Here is a 15,498-nt window from a genome sequence, read left to right on the forward strand (position 1 = left end):
GGAGTGAGTAACTGGGGGGAGGCTAGCTTGGAGGACAGGAGGGGTGTGTATGCTGGCTCTGGTGGAGGAAGTGGAATGTATGTTTTTGCAGGAATTCTTTGTGGCCGAGGAAGGATGAAAATCGTCTTGGAGGCTCAGATGTGTCTCAAAGTTTAAAAGGTACAGATAAAAGAAGGGTTGCAGGTTTATTAGGAAGCATTTGGGGAGGGAGGGGCATGTGATATTGGTTGGGTTCATACCAGCAAGAGCTGGGGAGGTAACTGGGACAGAGCAGGGGGAGGGGTGTGCTTTGGCCGCACACACCTGCTGACCAGCGACTTCATTTATTAGGTCTCTTCGTGTGAGGGCATATGTTTGGGCGGAATAAACCTCATCTGTTTGACCCATGACACTTTTGATTTCCTGAAATGATGGCTGTGCCATTTTGAGGTTCTGCCTTATTTATAGGGAAATTCATCTGTGTAAGAGTGTTGATACAGGGTCCGACCCTTGGTCAGAGGATCTTGCGGCAGTATTTCGGAGGATGGCGTGGTGGAGACGGAAGGTTTCCCATTGGGAATGGCTCGGTTCTAGTCCAGTTCTGCCCCTTTGGAGCAGGGTGACCTCAGGAAAATTTTCTAATCTCTCTGATCCTCCATTGTTTCTCTGTGTAAAATGGCGTTGTCTGCCATGACTCGATGAGAAGGAAAATTCACTCTGCGTCCCTCCCCTTCGAAGCTTGGTGTGTTTAGGGGTACGAAGCTTTTCTCAAGGGTGACGCCGAGTTGAATACAGGCGCTAGCATGGATGTGAACCATTGTAAAAATGGGTCCTGGACCACCTCCTCTTTACAGTGCAAGTTGGTAAAACAGTCTTAATGCCCGCTGAGTGTCTACTGCTCACCCATGGTGCAAACAGAACTTTCTATAACTGCCTCAGTTTACTCACCCATAAAATGGAGGCAGCCAAGCCTAGATTACTGTTGCTGGCAACCTGTTTTCATAACAGGTCTTTGAACTATTCAGAAGAAAGTTGGTCCACAAATCAATGTCATGAACTATCCGACGCGGACGTTTCCCTTTCCTGCAGGCCACAATGCCTAAAGAAATGTGATTTGAGGACAGAGAAAATAGCCTGTGTTCTCGGCATGTTAGAATAAAAGAAGAGCAAAGTCCAGCCACCCCGGGTTACTACGAAGGTCTGTTTTTCTCCGGGCTACGCGTCCTTGGCAGGCAAGAGCCTGTCCGTAAGAAGAGGGCATGGGCTTTGGATCTTTGCAGACACCCGGTGCAGCAAGTTGGTGCAGCCACTTTCCCCAGAGACAAAAATGGAGACCAAAAAAAAAAAAGAGGGACCAGGAAACCCACTCAAGCCTGCGAGTCCTCCCAGAAGTCAGCACATGCCGTGAACTGCTGGCTCAGAGTCAGGCTCCCAGCCATCCTTGAGTTCAGTGGCCATAAATAGTCAGGCGCTAAGCTATTTCCATGAGGCACTAAACCAATTCTGCTGCTTTTCTTGGCGAGATTGGGCCAATTAAGTTGATTGGAAGAGGTCACTGTTGATGGCTCTCACATTCCCCAGGCGGGACAGGCCAGCAGAGTTTAATTACATAACATTTCCCATCTCCGCAGCTCCCCTCCCAGACAGATCAGATGTGCAGGCCTCCCCCTCCGCACCTCCATCCAGGACGGCGGCGAATGCAGCAGGCGGCCCCTGCTGCAGGCTTCTCCAGGCTGTTGCCTGAGCAGCTACAGTGCTCCCACCCCAACTGTGAGGAATGTAAACCCAGTGTTGGCGGGAATGAGAGCAGGGAGTCAGGCCGACACAGAAGATCCTTCAAACCCACCACCCTGCTTCCCAACCTCACCAGCTGCCGTCTTACTCTTCAATGAGGCGGGCAGTTTCTGGTGGTGGGGATGCTGAACTAATGACCGTTGCTAGGGTTTTCCATTTCGTTTTCTTTAAAATTGAGTTTGCTGGAGAAGGACCAAATCTACCGGAGACCAGCCTAAGACCCGGGTGGTGCTGCTGGTAAGCTCTGTGGATGTACTTTGTGCACGGATAGGTGTGTGCAGAGAGAGAGGAGAGCGGGGCTGTGTGTGTGCTGGGGGACGCGAGAGCACAGGAGGGGGACCTGGGTGGGCAGGAGGCATTCCTAGAGCTTGTGCTATGGGTGGCAGGTATATGGGCACCTGGTTCAGACTGGACCGTCACCGTATTGTGTCTTGCAGAAGAGCCAGCTGGTGGAAGAAATTGGGAGCAGCTTTTTTTCAGACCATTTGTATTGGGGGATGGAGGATGTGTGAGCTTTTAGGAAATCTGAGGCCAGTGCAGATAGAACCTCATTCTTGCCTGAACAGATTTCTGTTAAGATCAAGGCTGGACAAAGGAAGCCTCTCAGAGGACTCATTTTAGAACCTATGAAAGCACATGTAGAGGGACCAAGATCTTTAAAGTCTTTTCGGGTTGTTGATAGTTTTCCGTAAGTCAGCCTTTCCTTCTACCTAAAAATACCAGGGGGCTAAGTGTGCACGCACCTCTGGGTGGTGAGGATGCGTTGGCTGTTTCGTGTCCACGTCTGTGCCATGGTCCTTCTCAAGCAGTCCTAACTGGGAACCACCAGAGGCTGTCTGTGGCTCTGGGCGTCCTTAGAGGACTACCCTCCGCCTGTCAGTGCGGTTTCGCTGGAGCAGGACGTGGACGTGAACTTTGGTGTGGTCTGTTGTGCTTGCTCACTTTTCAGCAGCGTCTCCAGGAAAGACTTTTGTTGAGCCCCCAGTCTTCTGTGGGTTTTGTTCAGTCAGAGATTTTTTTGAAAGGGTTGAGGTTCTTGCTCGTTCAAGACCAGAGCTGTAGGAGTGAATGGCAGCTTACTGATCTCAAAAGATCCCAGGCCAAGGTCACCTTAAACAGCCTGGGGCAGCAGAAAGCCTGCTGACTTAGAGGTGGGGGACCAAGCTTGCCACTGAGCTCTGTCACTAAGAGGCTGCTGTTGTGTGACCCTGGATGGTCTCTCCAGGCCTTGACATACCCATCTGTAAATGAAGAACTTGAACTAGAGGATCTCAAAGGTCCATTCCAACTGCACTATCTGAGGATTCTACAGTAGCCCCATCCTCCTACTCGCTCAGCGCTAATATGCTTTGCTTGGAGTGCATCTTGGCACGCCCTCAATGAGCTCCTGTTTTTATCTTTGGGGAATGGCTGAGTCAAAGGCAGAAAGGCATGCAAAGAATTTGCCATAGAGTTTTGTTTTGGCCAAGAATGCTCTTGAAGTTGGCTTTGCCTGCACAGTGTGTACAGAGCTCTAAGGGGTGGGGTTTGGCTTTCTGGTAGACCCGATGCTAATCATCCAGCTTCCACATGAACGCCTATTAGTGTTTCTGACTAAGAGAAGTAACCACCTTGACGATGATTGATGATGATGATGATAATTAATATTTGAGTACTTAACTGGGTGCCAGGCATTACTGTAAATATCACATGGTGTTATCTCAGTGCCCAAAATAATCTCTTTTGCAGGTGGGGAGACTGAGGTTATGTGAGGTTAAGGGGTATGTTTATGGGTACACAGCTAGATCTCGACGGACTGACATTCTAGCCTGAAGCCTGTGACCATCCCAAGTCCATCACCTGCCAGTCAGGTTCTGTTTCTGCATTCTGTGATGTCATCCAGATGGGAGATTGCTTGATAGCCCTCTGCAAAGTCTGTCGCCCCACAGGGTAACCTGCTCCACGGGAAGGTTCATTTTCATGTGCAAGACAAATGCTGGGGCTTTCTGGCCACCTGCTGGAAAGCGTGTGTCAGATCTGTCTTAGCTCCCATCGCCCTCCCCCTTTACTTCGCGTCCGGTTGACAAGGGAATCTGCCCTTCCAGAATGGGGGTGTTGATTTAAGTCACAATTGCCTCCTTGTAAACTCTGTAAGATTGGAGCTGGACATCTGGTTTTGATCCACTTGCCCACGAGAGGTGGTGGGTCCCAGGGTTCTTGAGTCCTGTGATGAGGGTTGCACAGAATCAAAGTAAAAGAGAATGGAAAAGGTGAGGGCTCTTCAGAATTTGGAAAATGCCTTTCCTTGAAAGGCTAGGGAACTCCCTCCATGTATACAGGGGCCATGTATTTCTTGCTGAGAGGTTGAAGGCAGGAGTTGCTGCCAAGGACTGGGGTCCCCAGGCTCTGTTTGATGCAGAGCAGAGCAGTTTTAGAGGCTTCCAGCCCTGGCACTTGCTTGCTGCATGCCCTTCTGGGCAATACCAGAAGTAGGGAAGCCAGAGGTGGTCTCGGGGTGCATGTTGCCGCCATCTCTGAAGGGTGTGACTGAAGGCTCTTGTTTTTACTCCCTCCACTGACTTTCCCTTCACCACTACCACACATACATCTTCAAAGCAATGAATGAGAATGACTTGGTTCTATTGCTGAAAGGTATTTGCAGTGTGCTAATAAATGGACAACATTAACCTGATGCCTGTGAAATTGTGGATGCTCAAAAGATATGTGTTTGCTTTGTTTAAAACAACATTCCACGTGCAGGGTGATGCTTTCCTTCTTTGTAAGAGGACATAGCCCTATTATTATCATTTTTTTTTTTATGATAGACCGGTCTTGCCCTGCCCCCCCTCTGTTTTTAGGTCTGAGCCCCTGGCATTTAAAAATATCCTCCCCCTCTGGCTCCAAATCATCCCTCAGGGAATATAGTTCAAGATCTCAGTCTGGGATTATTTCCATTCTGTGTCTGGCAGATCTACTTCTGATGGATCATGGGGCACATCCATCCCCTGCTTCCACTGGGTCCAAGAGGGAAAGTGCAGCTCTGGAAATCACCTGTTTCCCAACATGTTCGTCCCGTAATTGAGAAGGAGACCAGCCCTCCTGACACCCAGCTTTTGCTCTCCCCAAACTGCTTACCTCACCTCTCTTTGCGAAGGACTCAAACTAGCTGTGCGACCTTGAGCAAAGCATTCTCCCTCCACGGGCCTCTGTTTCCTCTTCCGGAAAAAGAGGGAATGGGATTCACCGGAAGGTCAAAAGGACCCTGCCGGTCGTGACAGTTCACATATTCCATGACTCTGCTGCTCCCTAAGCCTCCCTGTGGCCCATGCCTGGCATTTCTGGATATCCCCGCTCCTCTGGAGGACTTATGTGCAGAGATGTGGAGGGGGTGGAGGAGGAAATGAAGTTACATGATGCCAGATAAGTTCTTGAACACATGGAGGAGTGCATGTTTATAAAGTGCTGAAGAAACAAGCTTGCCAGATTGGTGGCAGATCTTGGATTGGGAGTTGAAAGCATAGGGAAAGGTTTATGTGGGATAAAATTCTCTTTGGGTAGCTGAATTGGGTGTGTGAAATCAGAAGGATCCTGAACTAAGCAGAGATACCAGACTCCGCCCCCAACTGTCCCAGAGCCTCACTGTGCAATCTGGGGAGTCTCTGCTCCATGGAGAGTGAAAGGCTCCTGGCTTAGATGATCCCCCAGATCTTTCCTGACTCATCAGACATTATGGGAATCGAGGGCTAGTAGAAAAGCCTGGATGGATGGATTGATAAGGGGCTTGAATGTAGAGGGAAGCGTCCTCTGATTGCAAGAGGGTAGGCGTAGCAGAAATATACATCTGTTCTTGAATTTGAGATGGTCACGGAGGGCTTATTCTGTGTGTATGTCGGGCTTAGGAAGCTCTCCCTTCTTCACCAGGGACACTGAAAGCATCCTTCACATCTTTCCTTCACCATTACCTTCTCCTGGAAACCTCCCTGCATCCTCCAGGGAGCCTGGGGCTCCCTCTCAGTCTCCCTGTGGTACACCACCTGGTATTCTGTCTTCTCACTAGAAGATGGGCTCTGCAGGGAAAGGGACCTGGTCCTTTCACCTCTGTGTCCCCAACACCTTGATATGTGTTGGGTGAGTGAATGCATGACGGGTGGGTTATCAGGGAGTCCAGCGGTGAGAGGCTGGGCTCAGAGAGGTGATACTCCTTCCCAAGGGTCCAGAGCCGTACGTGTTCTCTGTGTCCCGTTTCAGCCTGTCCCGAGGCTGATGTCATGAAGCTCACTGCGGGCCCACCGGGAAAGGCTGTTCTTGCTCTTTCGAGACCCCCTTCGCCCCTGTGTCTTAGTCTGCCAAGTCCTTCTGCAAATGTGGGGTTTGGTCATGGGAAAATTGGGTGTCACTGCACATGAATTAGGGCCATCTATCTCTAGACACTCAGAAAACACATGTTTAAAGGTTGTTCATAAAGCATCCTGTTGGGGGCTGCCAAGTCTCAGGCCCTGTGCTCGATGCTGGAGAAGATGCAGAGGTGGACGCTGAGCTCTGAGCTCCAGGGTCTAGGAGCTGGTGAGGGCCATGGGCCAGTTACATTATTGTGCTCTAGGGAGGGGCCGTGTGAGCATGCAAGTTCAAGCACAGGGCTCCCGGATGGAACCTTGTGTGTTGGTGTGAATAACGATGGGGAACCCTCTGCACCAGAAGCAGCCTGGAGGGTCCACGAACTGCCTTCACTTTTTCTCATCCCTGAGCTCCCAAGGCTTGACCAAGCCTCTTGTGACGGATGCTCAGAGCCCGTTGTGACGGGAGCCATTGGTTCTTCCCAGGGAGAGTTTGGGGAAGGGGCCTGATGTACAGGTGTTAGGTCTGGGTGGATGTGTAGGTGTGTGTGCTTTCCAGAAGTAGCCCTGCTCTTGGCTGTAGTCGGCCCAGGCCGGGGGAGGTGCGTCAGCCCGAGGCTTTTAAGCGCTGCTTCTCCCGGCTGCACTGTGTGCTGTCTCTGTGACCACTCCTGACACAGGGACAGACTGCCACCTGCTGTCCACTCTTGTCCTCTATGAGTCCTTCCTGCTCAGTGAGCTCCTCAGCATTTTTTTCACATCCTGTTTTTAATGGGTCCAGATGCCAGCAGAAAGAGAATAGGCATCCGGTCCTTGTTAAGTAACCTCGTTGGAATTTAGAAGGGGGCCTTTAAAAAACATAACACATCTGTTAGATGTTTTTCTTATCTGCTTAACAAAAGCGTTATTTGAAGGGGGCCTCGTGCCTCTCTTGACTCTTCTTAATTACCATGCTGGGTACCTGGGTACCGTGTAGAGTGCCAAGACGAAGACGGCTAAGTCCTGCCTTCAAGATCCTTGCAGTCTAGTTGGAAGTCGGGACAGACCTGCAAAGAAATAGACCACAGGATGTGGCAAGATATGTTTGGTACGTGGCACGTGAGTGGCAGGGACCCCAGAGGCCTTGGGGGTTTGGGGAAGGAGGAGTCCTTATAGACAGAGTGATTGGGAAAGACAAGTGTGTACAGCCTGACTGGGTCTGCTTTTAGTAGCCCCAGGGTTTGGTGAGCGCCTCCTAAAATCGCTGTGTGGTATCGTGGAACAGGCTCTGAGCTGGGAGTTCGGGGACCTAGAAGGTCCCTGTGACCCAGGAGGGCCGGTTTCAATATCCTAGGGCCCACCCATCCCTGACCCGGCATCGCATCCCACATTTGCATGTAGAGGGAGGTGGCTCCTCGTCTCCATCTTGTCAAGGACCAGTAGAGAGCCGGAGTCCCTCTCGCATCCCCTGCAGGGAGGGCATCTCGAGGTGTGTCCTGTCCTGACAACCCCACACACAGTGGGAGGGAGAGAATGTCCCCAGAGTAACCTCAGGTGCTGTACAGCTATGAGGCGGTGAATGGCTTTCAGGACGTGTCTGCCTGCTGCTCCTCTCCGTATCTCCCCCTGGACCTTCCTTCCAAAATACGTCTGCATAGTGCTTGAGTCAAGGATAGTTTTTCCAAAAGAAACTGTATTAGTATCCTAGTGTAGATTATAGCTCAGGTCTAGGATTCCTTCATGTTAGAATTCATTCTACCATTGCTTTTGTGGAGCTTTTTAGAAAAGTATCTAAGACTTTTGATGACTGTGGATTAAAATGGGGGAAAAGTTGCTTTTCATAACTCACTCCCGTTCTTTCTTTTTCTCTCTCTTTCTTAGCATTTAAATGATCATCAAAGAAACCTTCAGTGTATTTATTCCACGTACTTGTCTTCTGGTGCATGTGTATGTGTGTGTTTGTGTGTGTGTGTGAGAGAGAGAGAGAGAGAAAGAGAGAGAGAGGGAGGGGAAAAGAGAGAGAGAGAGAGAAAGAAAGAGAGAGAGCAAGAACAAGAGAGGAAGATATTGTAGACTGCGGTCTGTTAGCGAGTCCAGGAAATCAAGTTGAATTGGAGTTGGGTTACTGGTAGAGAGACCTCAGATTGTCACTCTAAACCTCTGACATTTCCCTTTTACTTTTTGGCTCTTGTGCGGATCAGGAATGTCTCTTCCCAGTCCCCCTTCAGTGTTTACATCTCCTTTTGGGGCTGCTGTATTAAGTTACCGTCTGTCTGCAGAAAGTCTCCTGAATTCTTGGGGGACCTCTCAACAGAGGCACTGTCAAGGATGGAGCCATTAGAGAAGGTCTGATTTTTTACTATGAGGGGGAACTAAACCCTTTCACTAAAAGGGTTAGGGGTTGTTTATCATGTGTTTTCCTGTGGCACAGTGATGTCTGTGACCCTAGCCTAAAGAGAGCGAGCGAGCAGAGGCCGGGACAGAGATGGAAAGGGAAATTCTTCCAAGAGCAGCCGATGTGGAGGGAGAGACTCAGTTCCCAGCAGTTTCGTGGGAGGTTTTCTGATGGCCTGTGACGTGATTTGTAATCGTGGGTGAAAGTGGGAGGAGATGGGGGGAGGAGAGTTCCAGGTGAAGGCGCAGATGGAAAGAGGGCCCCAGGTGAGGGAAACCCGGGGCTGAAAGAACCGAAAGCCGCCCAGGTCGTGGTTCATGAGGGGCAGCGAGGGGTGATGTGTCCAGGGAGGTGAGAGGAAGGAAGGCCCACGCTGAGCCCCCTCCCAACCCCAAGGGCAGCAGGAGCCAGTGGAGGTGGCACAGGGGAGGGTAGAGTCAGTCTTTTGTTTAAAAAAAAGATCACTCTGGTTCAATACGGGAGATGGCTTCTCCTAAATCGTTGTTCAATGGGAAAAAGACTATTGGTTGGATTGATAGAAGAATGAATTAATGAGCGAATAAATGCATGAAATGCAGGGGAGATTTGATCAAGCCGGACTTGATCACTGGTTACTCTGACCAGTGCTGGCTCCGGGGGAGATGAAGGACAGGACGGGCTGGGGGGATAGGCGACAGGTCATGGATTAGCCTGGCTCTGGCTGTAGGGAACCAGGGACCGGCATGGTAACAATGCTGAGAGATCAGTTGGCCGTGGGAGGATCTCCCAACCTGTTTACATTTTCTATACATTTCTATCCAAACTTGATTTCATTCCGGATCAAAAGTGAAAGTGGCTTTTGGAGTTGTACCCCAGAAAATTTGAAACTGTGACGGTGACTTTCTCCAGAGGGGGCTGCTTGCTCACAGACCTTTTCGGAGGCTCCAAGTGGGATGTGGACAGATGGTGAGTTTTCTGGGGCATCTGGCGGGTCCCAGATTCTGGACGTCAGATCCATCTATTGATGATTCCTACGGATTAGTGAGTGAGTGTGTGTGTGTGTGTGTGTGTGTGTATTTCAAAGTCTCCCGAAAATTACCAAATTCCACAGAACCTCTTTTGCTTGTAGTGGATCCCTATAGAGAGTCACTAGCAAGGTCACATAGGTTAGCACAGATAAGAGAGTGTGTGACAGTCACCTAGACAGACACCTGGCATGCCCTCCGGCAACTTGGCCTGGTAGAATGCAGGAATCCCCCTTGGTGGAGGCAAGGGAACCAAAGAGAACATTCTGTGTCATCTCGAAGGTCTGCTCAACAAAGACCTCACTGTGGAACCCCCCTCTGCGCTGTCCCTGCCCCTCTGCGGCTCTGCCGTGGCAGCTGTCCCCTTCGGTGAGGGTCCCCATAAACCCATCGTAAGGTGAAAATATTGTTGGTCGAAAATGCACTGAATATGCCTCATCTACCGAACATCACAGCTTAGCCCCGCCTACCTGCAGTGTGCTCAGAGCACTTCCGTCGGCCTGCAGGTGAGCAAAATCATCTCACGCAAAGCCTGTTTTATAATAAAGTGTTGACTATCTCTTGTAATGTACTGAATACTGTACTGCAAGTGAAAAGCAGATTAGACATCTGGGCACAGAATGGCTGAAAGTGTATCGTGATTACTGGGCGGAATCACGAGAGCGGATCTACGCATATAGCCAGGCCAGGGAAAAAGATCAAAGTTCAAGATCCACCAAGTACGGTTTCTACTGAACCCGCATCACTTTCACATTATCGTAAAGTCCGGAAAGTCTAGCTGTCGTCAGGCGGGGGCTGTCGGCCCGTGCTTTGAGGCACGCTCAGCTCCTTTGAGCTGAATCTCCGGCTCCCTGCTCATCCGGCACCCGCCTCGGAAAGTGGAGACCGGGAGGGCAGATCACGGGTGCTCAGAAGGTTCCTAAGTGCTGCTCAACTCCAGCTGCTGAAGGCGGCGTTGAGGGTGAGGGCAGGGAGCAGGGCAGAGAGGCAGGGGCAGAGACCAGTGTCCCCAGGACCTGAATGCTGTGCAGGTACCTTCTTATTTTTTATTTTATTTTATTTTATTTTGGCCACACCGTGTGGCATGTGGGATCTTAGTTCCCCGACCAGGGATCGAACCCTCCCCCCCTGCCGTGGAAGTGCGGAGTCCTACCTCTGTACAGGTCATCTCATTAATCCCCCCCAACTGCCCCCGAGAGACAGCTCCATCCCAGGCTGGAGGGCGTGGCACCCACAGTGCTTTCAGAGTGCAGAATTGTCTGTGGTCTATGCATGATCAGATTTCCTGCCCTGGTTCTCCCTGGGAATTTGCGTACCAGTAAGAGGCCCTACTCTTGGTGCGGTTATGGAGCAGGGCTGCCATTGATGTCCAGCACCTTTCTTCCCTCTCGGGTCCGGGGGATCCACCCAAGTGCCAGGCTTAGGACGGCAGTACTCCCAAGAGGCCCACCCTGAGGACCAGCTTTAACCAATGGGCCTCCTTGGCAGAAGGCAGTTGTTTTCTTGCTGTTTTCCTGTTAGGGAGCCAGGACTTGCAGGGGGGCAGAGGAGTGGAGGGTCAGAGAAGGGAGCTGAAAGTCAAGGTCTGAAAAAACTAGTGAGGTCTGAAACAGCTGCATTGCCAACCACATGTTCCCAAATCGTAGAGCGGCCCGTGTGGAATGGTCGCGATCCCTGGGTTTCTCGTTACAAGAAGTTACCCCTGTGGATGCTGGCAGCCGTGCTGGGGCTGGATGTCCGGTGCCCACAGCTAAGTGCGTGTGTCTCTAAGCCTTTGGATTTGGGATTCTCCGGACTGCTGAGTGGCCTGAGTGCAGCTGGAAGCTATGATGGAGCGAGCCGTGCCGACCAGATGTAGGGCCTGGGATGGTGGTTCCCCGGGGCGGGGGCGGGGGGGGCTGGATGGTGGTGTGGGCACGTTGGGGGGGGTCTTGTTCTGCACGAGTCACTGCTGGAGGACTCCCCATCGGAGACAGAGACAAGCCCTGCAAAAAGCAGTGGAAGCAGAAACCCACAGGGCTCTCTGTTCATATCCTGCAGGTGGAACTGAAGTCATTCCTGACAACAGGTAGGCTCCAGCCCCCATCCCCCGACCCTGCATCACACAGCCTTCACCCTCAGCAATGGCTTTCTGCTTTTAACTCAAGGGACAGTAGTATTTCAAGGAGCGGGGCAAGAGATGAGCTGAAGCATTTATATCTGGGTTCTTTTTTAAATTTTTTATTGAAATACAGTTGATTTACAGTGTTGTGTTAGTTTCAGGTGTACAGCAAAGTGATTCAGTTATACATATATATATATATATATATATATATATTCAATTTCAGATTCTTTTCCCTTATAGGTCATTACAGAATATTGAGTATAGTTCCCTGTGCTGTTCAGTAGGTCCTTGTTGTTTATCTATTTTATATATAATAGTGTGTATATTTTAATCCCAAACTCCTAATTTATCCCTCCTCCCCCTTCTCCTTTGGTAACGTAAGTTTCTTTCCTATGTGTTAGGTTTGAAACTGGTGTATTCTGTTGCTATTAGCACATTGTCTTTTTTGGTAGGCGGCTCTCCTCCAAGTCAGTCTGGGAAAATGTTCTTTAAAAGACATGCTACAGCACTGAGAGTTGGGGAGGGAGCCTTCAGGGGGCACCGTGGGAAGAAATGTTACAGCTGTGGCTTGGAAGCATCAATGTATTCCTTTACCTGTTTCTGATGATGTCGTCTGGGGTGTAAGCTCACGTGAGGGGCGGATGGGACTGCATGTTGGGAGCGGACAGGCATGAGGCATTCGAGATGTGGTACAGGAAACTTGAGGTTATGTTGCTGTGGGTTCCTCACCCCTTCTGCAAGGCCACCCCCCGAGTTTGCCTCCAGCTGCTTGCTTTCCTTAACCTCTGTCTGCACCATTATATGAACTTCCCTCCCAGTGGCACCGTGGATCTGGTTGCAGACCTCATAGATGACCTCCCCTGCCTTATTGTTTACTGTCTCATCATTATGCAAATACCCTTGAAACGCCCCTATTCTTGTTGTGTGGATGCATCGCCTTATATCTTTGAGATTATGAAATATTCAAGGTCCTTTTCTCTTCACTCTTTTAACTGCCTCCTGGGGGTTGAGTTGTTCCAGTAGTAGAGTCTGCTGTTTCTTTCCATGGTGCTGGTTTTCCTCAGAGGGTGGTTGGTTATTCTTACTGCCGGGTTATCTTCTGTGGCAGATTCTTCTACATTCCTTGCACGTGGATTCAGTGCTTGGCTTCAGCTTCTTAAATTATCTGTGGCTTTTTGAACGTGTACCTTCTTTTAGGGATTCTTTACAGTTCCTAGCCAATGAAAGCCTCCCTTCCTGTTTTCCAGCCTAGGCAATGTATAACTGCCTAGCCTGGAAAACAGGAAGGGAGTTTTAATGTGTTTTCTGTTGTATGTATGGACTCGATACAGGAGGAGGAGGAGGATTGAAGTGGGTACTCAGTCTGCCGTCCTGAAATGGGAATCCCTTCAAAGTTCTTAAGAATCCAAGTGAAACATTTAAGCCTCGGTGGAGATAATGGTAATATAACTCAGACCACTTCGCACAGTGCCTGCCCCATAGCAAGGGCTTATTGTAGATAGAACTGTTCTGTTAGCTGCATATTATTGTAATTAAAATAGAGCCTCAGCCTGGTTTTAAATCCCATCTCCGCTTCTTCTTAGCTGTGAGATCTTGACAGTATTGCTAAGATTCAGTCAGTTCCCTTAAGTGTAAAAAGATATTACATAGTTTGGAAAGACTAAATAAGTTACAGCATGTAGACTCAGAGAGTCTGGAACATGGTCAAGGTTCAATACATGTTAGCTGATACTATCATGATATTATTAATTAACCCAAAGGGGGAAATCACCAGATACTGTGCCAGCCAGATACTGTGCCAATCCAAGGGCAGGAACTGTAGCCACGCTTCGTAAGAGACTAACCTAGGAGCCTGGAGGCACTTCTCTGTCTACAGGACCACAGGGCCCTGTTCTCTCTGCCTCTGGACCCCGCTTCCCCACTTCTCATTCTAGGCCTACCAACTGACTCTCTCAGGGCTCCCGTTTCAGATTCCTTAGGGTGAGATCTGATTGGTCCAACTGGAGTCAGAGGTTCATGCTAGCTCATTAGCTGCGGACCACTGAGTATGGTCATGTCATGTGGCACGTAACTTCAGAGTACTACCCTTTCAACAAAGGTGCAGCTATTCTCAGAGCACAGGCCTGTGGGCTGAGCCTATTCACCCCCACATTATGGAGCTTCTGTGAGTGTGCGAGCGGTGGGGCGGTAGAGAAGCAGTGATCAAAGGGCAGACTCACGAGTGACAAATAAGCAGGCCTCACGGAGCATCCCCTTAGGATGAAGAGGACAGGTTTACGTGTCCTCGCGAGACTCTGTGTCTCGCTGAGTTTAGGGCATGCTCGGGACCATCCCTGGTCTTTGTCTTTGGGTAACAATCCAGTGAGGGTCTTCACCAGAGTAGACAGGCATGAGATGAATTCTGCATGCAGTTTTGGGAAGCACGGTGAGGTCTGGTTGGCGTACTCTCACCTTCCCCACATGCCCTGTGTAGCTCAGGGAGCCCGGAGCATGCCTGCCATGGAAAGCCCACCATCCCTGGCTCAGCTCCTTTCCCCTAGTGCAGATCTGAGGCTCTTCTCTAAGAAAGCACCCCCCAAGCTGTGCCTCTTACATTCAGAAAGTGAGATCCTCACGGTACACGTGCAGGTCCTGGTTTGTGTGAGCTTTTTCCCTTTAATTCTCTGCCTTTTCCAAGCTGAACCCAAGTTTAAACAATGAAGGTCTTAGGAATATCTGAAATGGTAAAGATTCAGATCCTTAAATCCTAGGCAGTTAGAGAACAAGTTTCTGATCCAAGAGGATGGTTCTTAATGTGATGATTTTTAAAGATTTGTTCAGGATTTATTGGCTTGTTTGTTTGCATGTGGGGTCATGACACTGGATATTATACTGTGCTTGGTGCTTTAGTGCACAATCCCATCCCCTTGGCCACTCGGCAAGATAGACATTATTTCCCCCATTTCACAGATGAGGAAACTGAGGCTCAGAGAAGTTCAGCCGCTTGCCCAACAGAGCCTTGATCAGCAGCCAGAGCTCTCTAACTCCACAACTCACATGTTGCCCACAGACACCACCTTTCCTCGTCTGCCCAGGTGCCGTTTATCTTTCCTTTAAACCACACACCTATCTGTCAGAAACACACAATTTCATTGGTGAAATTCTTCTCTTCTTGTCATCTTTCATCCAATTGTTAGACTCATTTTTGAGTTTAAGTTTTTAACCCCTTTTTCTGAAACAGCCCTGGTTTTAAAAAATATTTTCTTTATTATCACACCAAGTAAAAGTTGGGAGTTCCAAAACAACACAAAGAGCTGGTTTTCCTCTCACTCCTCTCTTTCTTTCCTACACTCTCTGGGATTTTTGTGGATGAGCAATTTTGTTGCCCATGGAAATAAAGAGTGAATATGCATCCACACTACCCAACACATGTATGTTTGAATAAATAAGGTCCATGGGAGACTCTCCATCCCCCGTCAGGTACAGTCCGAGCTCCTGGGACATGATGCACTTGGCCCCATGACCCACTCACGTGATAGGCCTGAGTGTCCTGCCTCCGTGGGAGTTTCTCACAGCCAGACGTCTGTTCCCATTACAGTAAGTCCCCTACGTACGAACCTTGAAGTTGCGAAATTTCAAATATTCGAACGTGCATTCCGTCCATGTAAGGCGTGAGCGAAATTGCAGCTGGCCCTCCGTCTCCTGTTGCTGACGATCCTTCAGCTCTACCACCTCCCCCCTCCCCTCCCTCCCCGGTCAGCAGCTCTTCCTGCCTGTTCACTCGATGCCAGCCCCTGGATGCCAGCTCTTGTGCTGTACTACTGTACTTTTCAAGGTACTGTACGGTAAGATTAAAAATGCTTTCTCGGGCTTCCCTGGTGGCGCAGTGGTTGAGAGTCCGCCTGCCGATGCAGGGGACGCGGGTTCGTGCCCCGGTCCGGGAGGATCCCA

At 49.9% G+C, this 15,498-nt stretch overlaps 1 protein-coding gene across 4 annotated transcripts in view; it reads left to right on the plus strand.

Annotated features, from left to right (window-relative positions):
- Nucleotides 1-15,498, plus strand: part of NTF3 (neurotrophin 3) — a 69,500-nt gene that overhangs the window by 5,041 nt on the left and 48,961 nt on the right. Inside the window, exon 1 of one of the 4 annotated variants that reach the window (XM_028490932.2) lies at nucleotides 11,497-11,532. The exons of the other annotated variants lie outside the window; for them this stretch is intronic. The gene's annotated coding sequence lies outside the window, so the exon portion shown is untranslated. Of the gene's footprint in view, nucleotides 1-11,496; nucleotides 11,533-15,498 lie in introns of those variants that run through there. 4 annotated transcript variants of the gene reach the window in all.

Source organism: Physeter macrocephalus, chromosome 6 (genome assembly GCF_002837175.3).
Source record: "Physeter macrocephalus isolate SW-GA chromosome 6, ASM283717v5, whole genome shotgun sequence".
In the NCBI taxonomy this organism is placed as follows: Eukaryota; Metazoa; Chordata; class Mammalia; order Artiodactyla; family Physeteridae; genus Physeter; species Physeter macrocephalus.